The sequence below is a fragment of the Capsicum annuum genome, chromosome 4, assembly GCF_002878395.1.
Source record: "Capsicum annuum cultivar UCD-10X-F1 chromosome 4, UCD10Xv1.1, whole genome shotgun sequence".
Classification (NCBI taxonomy): domain Eukaryota; kingdom Viridiplantae; phylum Streptophyta; class Magnoliopsida; order Solanales; family Solanaceae; genus Capsicum; species Capsicum annuum.
The window spans coordinates 66,041,567-66,055,130 of NC_061114.1; the positions used below are offsets into that span (position 1 = coordinate 66,041,567).

General features: G+C 35.1%; 1 non-coding gene across 1 annotated transcript; it reads right to left on the minus strand.

Annotated features, from left to right (window-relative positions):
* Positions 1–4,399: 4,399 nt before the first annotated feature.
* Positions 4,400–4,506, minus strand: LOC124898317. Its single transcript, XR_007055291.1, has one exon. It is a non-coding gene; the product is annotated as a small nucleolar RNA R71 (small nucleolar RNA).
* Between the last annotated feature and the right edge of the window lie 9,058 nt (positions 4,507–13,564).

The following is a 13,564-nucleotide window of genomic DNA, read 5'->3' on the forward strand; positions in this document are numbered from 1 at the left end:
CCAAAAACCAAATTACTTGATTTATCCCCAAATTTCACACCTTTTTACTTGAATAATGTTCCTTATTCTATAATTACTATTTTTTCCTCAATTTCATCTTCAAACCATCCTCGATTTCTTTATTTTTAACGGGTTTCAAGGAATTTACTAAGTAAAGACTAAAAATGGTTTTTCTTTGATTTAAACCTCATTTTTTACTTGCTTTGACTTGGGTTTTTAGTTGTAGATTCCAAATGGTACGGGGATCTTTTGTATGTTCTTGGAAACGCTAGAAATATTGTAAATACTGGGAAATACTAGAAATACAAGAAACCTAGAAAATACTAAATATTGGTATCAGATACTAGATATTATGGAAATTCTTCCAAGGATTATATCGAAGAAGACTCAAAGGTTGTTTGCCAACATCTAGGCGGTGTGCCAACCTCAAGGTTGTGTGACAACCTTACGATTGTGTGCCAACCTTACGATTGTGTGCTAACCTCATGCATCATCATAATCTTATACATTGCATTTTCTTTATTGGGTTGATATTATGATTGAATTTACATATTAACTCATTATATGTCTACTTTCTCTATATCCTATTACTTATACTTGATCATCCTGTATATATGTATGTGCTTCTCTGTTTATACTGCATGTGATATAATATATACATGAGTTATAATTTCTTCATTATTATTGTCTTTGTGATATATATATATATTAGAACTGTTAGAGAAAGCGTTGTGGGCCACCATTATGGGAAATTTTCTAATTGTAGGTGAGGTTACCTTAGTGTGTATTTTATGTACCTTATTTTCTATTTTGCTTGGTCAGCCTATGGTACCTACTGAGTACAAGTGGACCATACTCATGCCTACTACACTCTTTTGGTGTAGGTTCTTGTTCGAGTGTGCTCCTGGTTGGTTGATTCGAGTGAGATTGAGTGCTTTCAAGGGAGTGGTTGACCTTCAGGCATCCGTATATATTCTACTACCTCTCTTATAGTCTGTATCTTTATTTTCACTTCATATATAGGGTTTTATTTTGAAATTGGACATCTTATGCATTTCATTTTGATTAAAGTTTTCCTAATACGTTCTTACGTTGTTCACACAAAGTTTTGCGAGTTATGGCTCTATGTGTCATTTTTATTCTTTCTGCTTTCATCATGTCTATGTGGTTCGGCTACATTCTAGAAGCCTTTCATTGGGGTTAGTTTTGTCTTTTTACACTTTGTGTATTGGTTTTTTGTTATAGGCTTACTTGTTAAGGTTCGCTGCGACAAGTACGATAATCACCTATAGATTTTAGGTCATGACAACATATGGTGTCTAATATGAGGATAAGATAAGATCATTTATGTCTGTGCTTTACATAATTTAGAGTAAAGAGGGTAAGAAAACATTGTTGATTGATGTCATGGACATAGCTTGGCTTATGATTCATGATTAGTAGGCCGAAAAAGATAAGTTACAAAAGAATAAAGAGAATTATAGTAAGAGAGACAAGATGGTCAACCATGAGAACAGTCACCAGAGGGTTAGAAATGGGAATCATTCTAACTTTTTAATAATTCATTCAATTTAGCTTTATCTTTAGCTAGTGCACCAAATTTCAGGTTTAGAAATGACTAAAAATTCAAATCTTTAGGCCCCCAGTCTTAGGGAAATATTACAATGGGATCTACAAACACTTTCGCAGTAAGTATGGTAAGAACCATCTTGGTGAGTGTCTCTACGAAAGGGATGGGTGATTTAGAAGGGGACAATATGGTAACATTATGAGAGATTATCAGTCAACCAGATAGGGATATAGTGTATTAGATCCAACACTACCTCATCGGCACTGATAGGTCATAACTCTCAGAAGGGTAATGCTTTGGGTTTTACTGGTGGTGAGAACCACTTTTATGCATTATCTACGTGTCAAGATCAGTAATGTTCCTTTGATATAATTAGTAGCATGTTGAATATTTTCTTTCTCATTATTTATGTTTTATTATATCTTGGAGATACCTTATTATTCCTGTGTCCCTATGTTTCTATAAAATTTGCTATTAGTCTCGAACAACTCCTAGAGCCTTTTTTTTGGTACAACTCTACTTGGTGAGTCTATCTTAGCAAGACAAATATATAGAAATTACATTGTGTAAATTCTACTAAAATATACCACAAACAATTTAGTAGAGCTATACATGGTAGGTTTTAATGTAATATTAGGAATAGACTTGTCATTTTCCTGTTTTTCTTTAGAGAATGATATTCGGCGTATTTATACCCCTTAGTGTCATTATCAACGTGTCTTTTGCTTAGTTTTGAGGACTTATTTGAGTGATAAATGTGGTATTAAGGATTTCATCATTTATTTATGAGATAATATACATGTTTAGAGTGTTTAATTTGCTTTTGAAATAAGTTAAGATTCGAAATAGTAAATAGGATTTAGACGAGAAAACTAGTGGTGTTAGCTTGAGTTATACTTGTTCTATTATACTTTGATAAGATGTATTGTGTCATATGAACTAATGTTTGTTATATGATGTCATAGGAGACTATTGAAAGCTAATTGAATCCAATAAACAAGTAATAAAAAGTGGGAAAACGAGTATAACATTGGAGCAAATTGGAAGCGAATCCTTCCCTTTGTGGAAGTGACTGACGTTGCAGCCCCCACTGCATGGTATGGGGTATGTTCTTCACCCCCAAGGTTAGGGAAACTTATAACCCTTACTTTTTGTTGTTTCCGCACCCCTTAAGGCCTGCTTTTGGGCTTGCTGCACGAGCCTTCTCCCAGGATGTCCAAAAGTTGATTTTTATGTCTTTTAAGTGAGGCAATATTATAAACGCATATATTTCATGCTGGGAGGCCCATGTATGACCTAAAATACTATATAATTAGTAACTAGTAACAATTATATGACACTTTTTGTACAACACACGACTAGAGTGAAAAGAAGGCATCCAAGGGCTCTACATAGGGTTCTTTCCTCTTTACTTTAGTTTTCTTGTTTGTTCTACTTATGGGTTCCTTTATTGTGATTGATTGTAACTCCCTCATTCTTGGGTTTATGCTACAAACATGATTGTGTAATTATATATTTATTTTTGTTTTGTATGTTTATCAAGTATATGATTGTTCTTGCGTTCCTAGTTTACGATTCAAAAGCATTATAAACTTTAGGATAAATATAAGTTCCAAAAAGTATTGACCATAGGAGTGGAGGGATGGAATGAATAATGTAAGGAGTGTAGATAATGTATTTAATCATTTTATACTAATTCTTAATGGATGAATTATGTTTAGTATAGACGTCTACCTAAACACCCCACTTGGTTAATAGAACAGGAAGATAGCTTAGTGAATCCAAGTTAAATACTCAAATCCGCGCTCAGTGATATAGTTGCGAGATTTATTTGGTTAGATTACATAAAGGATGACCATCCTCAATTAATAATATCAACCCCGTAAATCAATAATCACGATAAAAACCAAAACCATCGAGAAACCATAGTTATACATGAGTGTGATATGAATGCCTTAATCCTGGAAGCTTTTCATATATTGTTTACAAACGAAATTTCCTATGGTTGTTAATTTATGTTACTTAGTTATAATTACATAACTTAATACTCTTGTTACAAACTGTCTCTTATTTAATCCTACTAGTAATTCTATTATTGGATTGCTTACTAAACACCAAGTCCATGTGAGATCCATATTCATCTCAAAGGGCTACTTTATTACTTGAATAACCACATACACTTGCATGTGTGGTAGGACGCAAAAATTTTTAGCACTGTTGCTGGGGACTTAAAAATTGGAAAGATTATGATTTTAAGTTTTGCTATTTTGTTTGATAAGTTTTGATGACTTTGTGTTAGCTACTGAACTTTCAGGTATCTCAAGTAAGCTGGAAAGGGAAAGGGATTTGGTTAAACCATTTCCTATACCCGAGTGATGCTTGCATAAACTAAGTAAAGAAGAAACACTTCTCTATCCCACCCATAAGTTAAACAGGGCAAGATTATTCCTACCGTCATGGCTGAAGAACAACCATCTCGTAGGATGGTGTGCAAAGTGGCAATCCCACTCCTAAGTTATGTTACCTTTTCCATCCATAAACCAAAACCTGTGGGTAGATTTTAGCTCAGATAGAACATGGTGGAATTGATTCTCAGCAATGGGAAATTCACATGCTTGTCACTTGAGGATCCACTGGTTTATCATAGAGATCAGTGACTTTGAATCCCATTAGAGTCTCCATAGGTTATGTGAGGCATACTCTTTTACCCTCTCACTATTAGGAAAAACAATGAATTGGTTAAAGGGAGAACCTTCAAAATCAATAACAATTTGGTACGACTTGGCAAAGATGTTCATTATCCAATTCTTTCCCTCTGTTAAAACTGGAAGATTGAGGAGTAAGATCTTGAGTTTCAAACAAAACCCAGATGATAATCTCTATTATTCATGAGAGAGGTTTAAGTGTCTCCTCAAAGATATCCTGCACCACCAATAGATTAATGAGGTATTAGCTCATACCTTTGCTGAAGGACTTGATGATAACATGATGATTTTTCTAGATTCAGTTGTAGGTTGTCAAACATTGGAGAAAACTTATGGTGAGTTATATACTCTGCTATTCTAAATTGTACAAGGTAATCTTAAATAGCAGGGCGATGTATGCAGAAGTACGGTGAAGAATCCTATTGGTATGATTGAGCTAAATAGTGACATAACATTTGATTTGTTTTAGAACCATATGATGACATAGTCTAGTAAGTTTAGTTTGAATCAACATCATGCCCAAGTAAATTCAGTTCAACATGCTTAGACTTGGTGTGATATTTGTGGACGTAGTGGTAACGCTACAGACTTATTAGAGAAAATCTAAAGTTAGTGAGTTTTGTGGGCAAGCATAAAATGGAAATTAAAACAATGGTAATACCTATAACTGCTAGTTTCAGAGTTAGCCCAATGATTCATGGGGCAATCATCTAGCTCAAACTCAATAATTTTAGCAGAATCAAGGCATTTAGAGTAATACTCTGGTCAGCAATATAGAAGAGACTTTTAAAAAGATCCCGGCCAATGAAGAACAAATGATTATAGAAACAAAAACTTAGAAACTAGCTCAGAAAAATTTGGAGACATTGTTGGGCCAGTTGGCTCAGGCACAAAACTCAAGACCTTTAGGTGGTTTGCCTAGTGATACAGAAAATCCAAATAAAGTGATGGAAATCACCTTTATTAATGGTAGAAACTTGATTTATAGACCTCCAAATAAACTCATGAGAAAAAGGCAAAGTTACACCCATTTCAAGATGAAGAGTAGCAAGTGGCAACAAATAAAGCTAAAAATTTAGGAAAGTTTGAGTACCCATAAGGAAAGATAGATGAACATATAATAGAGAGACCATAACCTCCATTACCTCAGAGGCTTAAAAAATCAAAAGAGGATGCTTATTTTAATAAGTTATTTGACACGTTCAGAAAACTTTACATTAACCTTTCTTTGTTTCATGTTTTGCAGGGAATGCCTAAGTATGCTAAGTACATGAAAAATATGGTGACAAATAAGATAAATCCTAGTGACATTAAAATAGTAGAACTTACTGAGAAGTATAGCTAAGTGGTGATGAGAAAGATGCTCGAAAATCTCAAGGACCCTGGGAGTTTCACCCTCTTTATACAAATTGGTGACAGTGATGTGGTTCATGCTTTGAGTGATTTGGGAAAAAGCATTAATTTGATGCTCCTATCTGTATTTAATACTCTTGGTTTGGGAAAACCAAGTCCATGTTTAGTGGTGCTTGAAATGGTGGACAAAAAAAGGATGGTCCTCCAAGGAATTATAAAGGAGGTCTCATTAAGGTTGGTAAGTTCATTATTCCTGCTGACTTTATTGCTCTTGATTGTGATACAGATAACAAGTTACCAATAATTCTAGATGCCCAATCTTGTCTACTAGAGGAGCTCTAATATATGTTTATTAGGGGACTCTAAACATGAGATTGGATGACGAAGAGGTGATCTTCAAAGTGTACAAAGCAATCAATACATATTCACACTACAAAGATTTGTGCATGATAACAGTTATAGATGTGTATGAGTGTGGGGTGGAGGAGTACAAACATCCAATGAATTCTTTTAACTCTCTGATGGAGTTTTCCAAATAATCAATTAAGCTTAAAGTTGAGAAACATAAAGAGAAGCTTGAAAAGGTCTAACACCCCAAGTTCTTGAGCTTTAGACCCTCCAAGACTTGAATAATTGAATTAGGTAAGTTTCTAAATTAAAGTCAAGCTGCTAATGACAACGGGCCCTAACTACGACTCTTTACGAGACCTCATGAGTCATTAGGATATAATGCCCCAAGTTTTTAGTCCTTGAAAGTTTTCTAAAATGTTATCCTTACTGTCTTGACTACGACTCCCCATACGAGTCATAGGGAGTCTTGATAGGTCCTTGGGACCCAATCGTAACAAAATTAGTATGTATGTCGTAAAGTTCTTTTCACAGTACTAGTGGATCACTATTAGTAGAAAGCACTTGTATAAGTCGTTGGGTGCAAATCGGAGGGTATCCAGTATATACCTCATTGGGTTGTTTGTTGGTGATGACTGGACCGTACGAGTTGTAGTGTCACGACCCGAGAGTACCCCCTAGTCGTGAAAAGGGTGCTTATGATCTCAAGTGACTAAAAACTAACCCATGAGATGGTTCCTTCTATGAGCATTGAATAAAATAGTAATAAAACATCTGTGCAAAAGATAAACTAATAAAGTACCACAAGTTTGAATACTGATAGTACGAATTAATCAGAAGTCTGAAACACCTGACAAGATACTGAAAACCAAATGGTCTATCTAAAAACCACTAATAAAACTGATAAAGATAATTGTCTAACCGAGTGTCTCAGCATCTGAAAGCATTAAAACTAAATAAGGAGTTGATAGGAAAGGCCCCCAAATAACTCTGACTGAAAGAACATAATGAAATACTGGAATAACTGAACATGAGATAATTGTCCTCATAAAATAAGGACTCACCACTATTATTGCTGCTATAATGCTGGGTTGTCAAAGTACGATTGGAAAACTGAGGATCTGAACCTCTGACATAAGACATCATAGCACAAAGAAGAGTATGCGGTCAGTACTTTAAATGCACTGGTATATTAAATAAGGACAGGCTATAATGCATGGAGTAACTGTGCATGAATGCATGAACATGTTAAATACGAGAATGCCAGACTAAGTATATATCTTTCTATTACTAAGAAAATCTAAAATCTGAAAGACTAAAAGTTGTAAAAATGAATATTTGAGAGTCTGAACACTTAGTCAAGCAAACTTGAACTAAAAATACATTAAATATTATTCGGAGACTGTGGGAGCTATCTATAACAGGCATGCCCTTAATCAGTTGTTAGAGTTCAACCTGTAACCCTAGTTGGAAGGGTGTTGGTACCCTGCCAAGGGTATAAGCACTAGCTGACAATATGGATCCTCAAGGCTAATATCCCAAAGAATGAGGGTGTCATGCCTAAAAGACAAGGGACCCCTCCAAGTGTATGGTGTCATCGTAGGTCCAGAAATTAGGAACTGCTACTAGCGCCTTATTCCTAAATAATAGGGGAGACACCATCCCTACGTTCACTCAGTTCTAAGTTTTCCTCCCAACCAAATGCCACTGATACTAGACTAGACTGAATTAAATTTAACTGAGTATATAACTGACAATGCTTATCATGGTTTTATCATAACAATTGACTGAATGATAATACTCATGGTTTAATTTAAATCATTTTGAGATACTAAAATCATCTAAAACAACTAGGTATCAGGTGTTCATAATCCATCAACATTAAATAATTATAAATATTCTGTATTAAAATTGTAATTCTGTAATATATGATCATGGTTCAAAGACACCACATGGCATTTCATCAAACATGTAAAAATCATAACTTGAATATAGGATTGTCTTAAACATGAGGAAAGAATAGGATTACGTTATTAAATTTATAACTTGGGATTTATCCGAAGTTAATTAAACATGACATAATAATTGCAACACACACAACATGATATGGCTCATTCCACTAGAAAACACTCTTAACCATAACTCGTAATTGAATTTAAAAGAGATTCATGGAGTTAGTTCAACTTGAACTTGTAAAAGATCATAATTTAAACCAAAAATGGATTCTTGGACTCCATTGGTGAAAGGGGCCTATGGATTAACATCACACTTACCTCACTAGATGAATTCTTGAGCATTCCTTTATGATTTCTTGATCTTGAAGCTTGAATTAATGTTCTTGGGAAAAGAGAGGGTTTTAACGTGAGTTGATTAGAAGAAGATGGCCAAATAATTCCCTTTTTGGTTCTTTAATTCATGCCTCAAACATTTAGGGATAAGCGGAAAGGACCACAGTGCCCCTTGACCCTTAAGAAGCTGAAATAGAGGGGGAATAATCTCTGCGTCACATCTCTTATTTCATTGAGAGATAAATACATTGAGCCCTTTATCTCTTTGAGAGAGAAACGTACCACGGCCAAATCGCGGACCCTTACTTCCCTACAAAAAAAAACCATAACTTTTTTCTTGGATATTAGATTAAGGCGATATTAATATCATTTGAAAGCTTATTCAATTATATATGATTTGGTACGTCTTGAACTGAAAAATTCCACACATATAAAATCTTATAAACATTTAAAGTCGACCCTTGTGGAATTAAATACCAAAAGGTGGTTGAATCAAAGACTCTTAGCTCATTTTGCTCTAAGTGATTCTTATGAACATTTTTCACCTTATAAGAACTTCACTAACTAGGATAATGGTAATGACACATGTATTCAAAATGTAAATCATGGTATTACATTATCTCCCCCTAGGAATCATTCATCCTCGAATGAAACTGATTAAGCTAAGATACTAAGAATACTAAGATTCTATACTGAATACTGATAAGCTGAAATAGGATCATATAACTAGGTATGAAACATGATATATGCTATGGCATAAGAATAGTTGTATAGCTGAAATTGAGGATGAAAAGAGTCAACCAAAAGAAAACTATTACCTCAGGCTGAGTCTGAATTCGTGGAGAAAAGTTGTGGATACCGGGCTTGTATATTTGTTTCTACTTCCCAACTAGCTCCCTCAACAGATTGATTTTGCCATAGAATTTTAACCAAGGGAACTTCTTTATTCCTTAGCCTATGAATCTGATGATCAAAAATCTTAATAGGATCTTCTTTATAAGAAAGGCTATCCTGAACATCCATACTTTCTAAAGGAATAACAACAGTTGAATCACCAATGCATTTCTTTACAAAGAAACAAGGAACACTAAATGAACGGATGTCAAATCTGTAAGCAACTCTATCTCATAAGATACCTTCCCATAATGGTTCAAGACACTATAAGGGACAATATATAGGGGACTAAGCTTTCCATTCTTCCTAAACCTCTTAACTCCCTTCATGGGAGAGATTTTCAAATAGACTAAATCACCAGCCTTAAACTCAAGATCTCTTCTTCTCATATCTGCATAGGCTTTATAATGGTTTTGGGTTATTTTCAGCCTCTCCTTAATCAACTAAACTTTCTCCATCTTATCAAACACTAAATATGGCCCTATCAAAGCAGCCTCACCGGTCTCAAACCAAACAATAGGAGATCTATATCTCCTCCCACAAAGAGCCTTAAATGGAGAAATCTAGATACTAAAGTAATAGCTGTTACTGTAGGAAAACTTAATCAAAGGTAAGTGGTCATCCCATCTACCTTTAAAATCAATAAGACACGCTCTAAACAAGTCCTTTTAGATCTGAATGGTCCTCTCTGTCTGAACATCTATCTTAGGAGTAAAGTTGTAGCAAAATAAACTTGGGTACCAAGACCCTTCTAAAAATGCCTTCCAAAAGTAAGAGGTAAATTGTGTACCTCTATGTAATATGATAGACAACAGAATCCCGTGCAACTTAACCAACTCCCTAATATAGAGCTTGACAAAATCCTCAGCTGAGTACGAAGTATTAATTGGTAAGAAATAAGATGAAGTTGTTATTTTGTCTACAATGACCCAAATCAAATCCTATTGATGATGTATACGAGGAAAACCTGTCAGAAAATCCATGTTCACCACTTCCCACATCCAAGTGGGGATACTGAACTCCTGCAATATACCACTAGGCCTTTGGTGCTTAACTTTAACCAACTGATAATTTGAACACTTAGCCACATACTCTGTAATATCCTTCTTGATACCATTCCACCAATAGATTTCTCGTAAGCCACAGTACATCTTGGTAGCGCCTAGATTAATGTAATACCATGCTCCATGTGCTTCTCCAAAAATTTTCTACCTCAAAACAACTTGTCCTGACAACGCAACACACTATCTTTCCCTTGGGAAAAAACCTTAACTTTCTAATCTCAAACTGATTTATTTAACTTAACTAGACTTGTGTCCTTATCTTGATTTTCTTTTACTTTGACAACCAATGACGATTCCAAACCATTCTGAATCCATACACAACCTTTAGCTGAGTCAACAAATCGAACACTTAATCTATCAAGCTGATGAACCTCCCGGACTAACTTCTTCTTATCCTCCTCAACATGAGTAACACTACCCGTAGACACTATGCTAAGGACATCTGCCACTATATTGGTCTTGCTTGAATGATACAACACACTCAAATCATAATCTTTTAACAACTCAAGTTACCTTATCTGATGAATATTTAATTCTTTCTACAAAAACACATAATGCAAACATTTATGATCCGTGAACACATCAACATGAACCGCATAAAGCTAATGCCTCCAAATTTTCAAGGAAAAACCAACACCTGCCAACTCAAGATCATGGGTAGGATAATTCTTTTTATGGGATTTAAGACTTCTTGAGGAATTGGCTTTGACCTTACCTCTCTGCATCAATACACAACCAAAAACAACTTTGGAAGCATCACACTAAACTACAAACCCATCAAAATCATCTGGCAAGGTCAAGATTAGGTCTAAGGTAAGTAGAGTATTCAACTCTTAAAAACTCTTATTGCACGAATATAACCACTAAAATTTGACTTTCTTCTGATTAAATAAAGACATGGGGGATGCAATAGAAGAAAATCCCTCAAAGCACCATTTATCATAGCAAGCCAAACTGAAGAAACTCTGAATATTTGATAAAGAGATATGTATGGGTCAGTTTCTCATTGCTTTGGTCTATGGAGGGTCAACTCTAATTCCATCATTGAAAATAATATGTCTAAGAAAAGCTATTGATCTTAGCCAAAATTTGTACTTATTAAATGTAGGGAACAACTGATGAGCTCTAAGGGTCTCCAACATAATTCTTAGATAGTCTGCATGATCATTTTCACTATGGGAATAGACAAGAATGTCATCAATAAAGACTATGACGAACATGTCCAAGTATTGCTTGAACACTCTATTTATCAAGTACATACAATCTTCAAGGGAATTCATTAGTCCAAAATGCATAACTAACCATTTGAAGTAACGATACTGAGTTCTGAAGGTTGTCTTCAAAATGTCACATTCTATGACTCGAAGTTGATCATAGCTGGATCTGAGGTCTATCTTAGAGAAATATTTGGCACCTTAATATAAGTTGATCATAGCTGGATCTGAGGTCTAAGTTGATCATCAATTCCAGGGAGTGGATACTTATTCTTGATTGTGACTTTGTTTAATTGATGGTAGTCGATGCACATTTCAAGAGAATCGTCTTTTTTACGCATGAACAAGACTGGAGCTCCCCATGGGGAAATACTAAGCCTGATGAAACCCTTATCTAAGTTATCTTTCAATTTCTCTTTCAACACCTTAGTCTTATCTGGAGCAATTCTATAGGGTAGAATAAGGATAGGATGGGTATCTAGAAGGAGATCTATTCTAAAATTAATTTCCCTTTCAGGAGAAATGTTGGGAAGATCTTCAGGGAACACATTTGGAAATTCCCTTACTACTGAAAGTGACTCAAAACTGGGAGTCTCAAAACTAGAGTTTTTGACTCGAACAAGGTGGTAAACACACCCTTAAGATATCATATTTCTTTCTCTAAGATATAAAACAATTTGACCTTTAAACACTAGAGTACTACCCCTCCATTCATTAACTGGTTCATTGGGAAACTTAAACTTAATAACTCTATATCTACAATCAACTGAAGCATAGCATGAGTGAAGCCAATCTATACTAAGAATGACACCAAAATTAGCCATCTCTAACTCCACAAGATTAATTGAGGTGATTTTATAAGATATTATGATTAGGAAATTTTTGTATACCTATCTGGATATAATAGATTTAGCCACTGGGTTAGACACTGAGAAAGGTTCTGTTACTGTTTTGGGACTGACATCAAAATTGATAGCTATATAAGGAGTCACAAAAGAAAGTGAAGCTCTAGGATTTAATAAAGCATAAGCATGGAGCTGGAAAACCTGTAACATATCCATAACAACATCAGGAGAACTCTCCTGATCCTGTTGAGTATGAAAGGCATATAGCCTATTCTGGCACTGCCTACTTGTGGAATTAAAATTAGCGCCCTAATAGGTCAGACTACTTATTGGTGCTGTTGATGAGTTAGTCTGACCCTGCTAGTGATTATTCCAACCATTCTATTTACCTACAGGGCACTCCCTCATCCTATGTCATGGATTTCCACATCCAAAACACATATCACGACTAGCCCTATATTTACCTAGCTAATTCCTACCACATTTTTGAAAAATTGAGTAAGACCACTATTCACGCTACGTTGGGACTAAGAGCCTAGCGCTCTATCCCGACTATCATTATTGAACATTTTCACTGGTGCACTAGCTGAAGATGAAGATAGGGCTAAAAATTTCTAATAACTTATGAATGGTTACCACCCTCTGACCTCAGTTGTGAAAAGTTGAAACTAGCTATTCTAGCCTTCTTATTCTGTCTTTTTTTCCTTAAGGTTCTCTTTTTCAATATGCAAAGCATTAACCATAAGTATAGATATGTTTAAATCCTTAATCAATATTGCGATCCTATACTCCTTGGCCACACTATTCGATACAGCAGATATAAACTTACTCATTCTAGACCTATTATTAGCCACTATCGAAGAAGCATACCTCGCCAACTGAGTGAACTTAAGTGAGTACTCCTTCAAACTTATATTAGCTTACTTCAAATTAACAAGCTCCTTTACCTTAGCTTCCCTCAAAGCTAAGGGGGGAAATTATCTAAGAAAGTCATGGAAACTGCTCCCACTCTATAGGCGCTACCTCAATAACTCTATCCTTCTTTCACTGCCTAAACTAAATGTAAGTTATATCCTGTAACTGATATGCAACAAACTCTACACTCTCATTCGAAGTGACACCCATGATATCAGTCACATTCTACACCATCTCCAAATATTCCTATAGATCCTCCTAATACTTGGATCTCAAAAACAAAGGGGGATTTATTCTAGTGAAATCCCAATTTCTAGCTTCCATTGTATTAACGACTAGATTGTTTGAGAAGCTACCAAAAGGGAGAA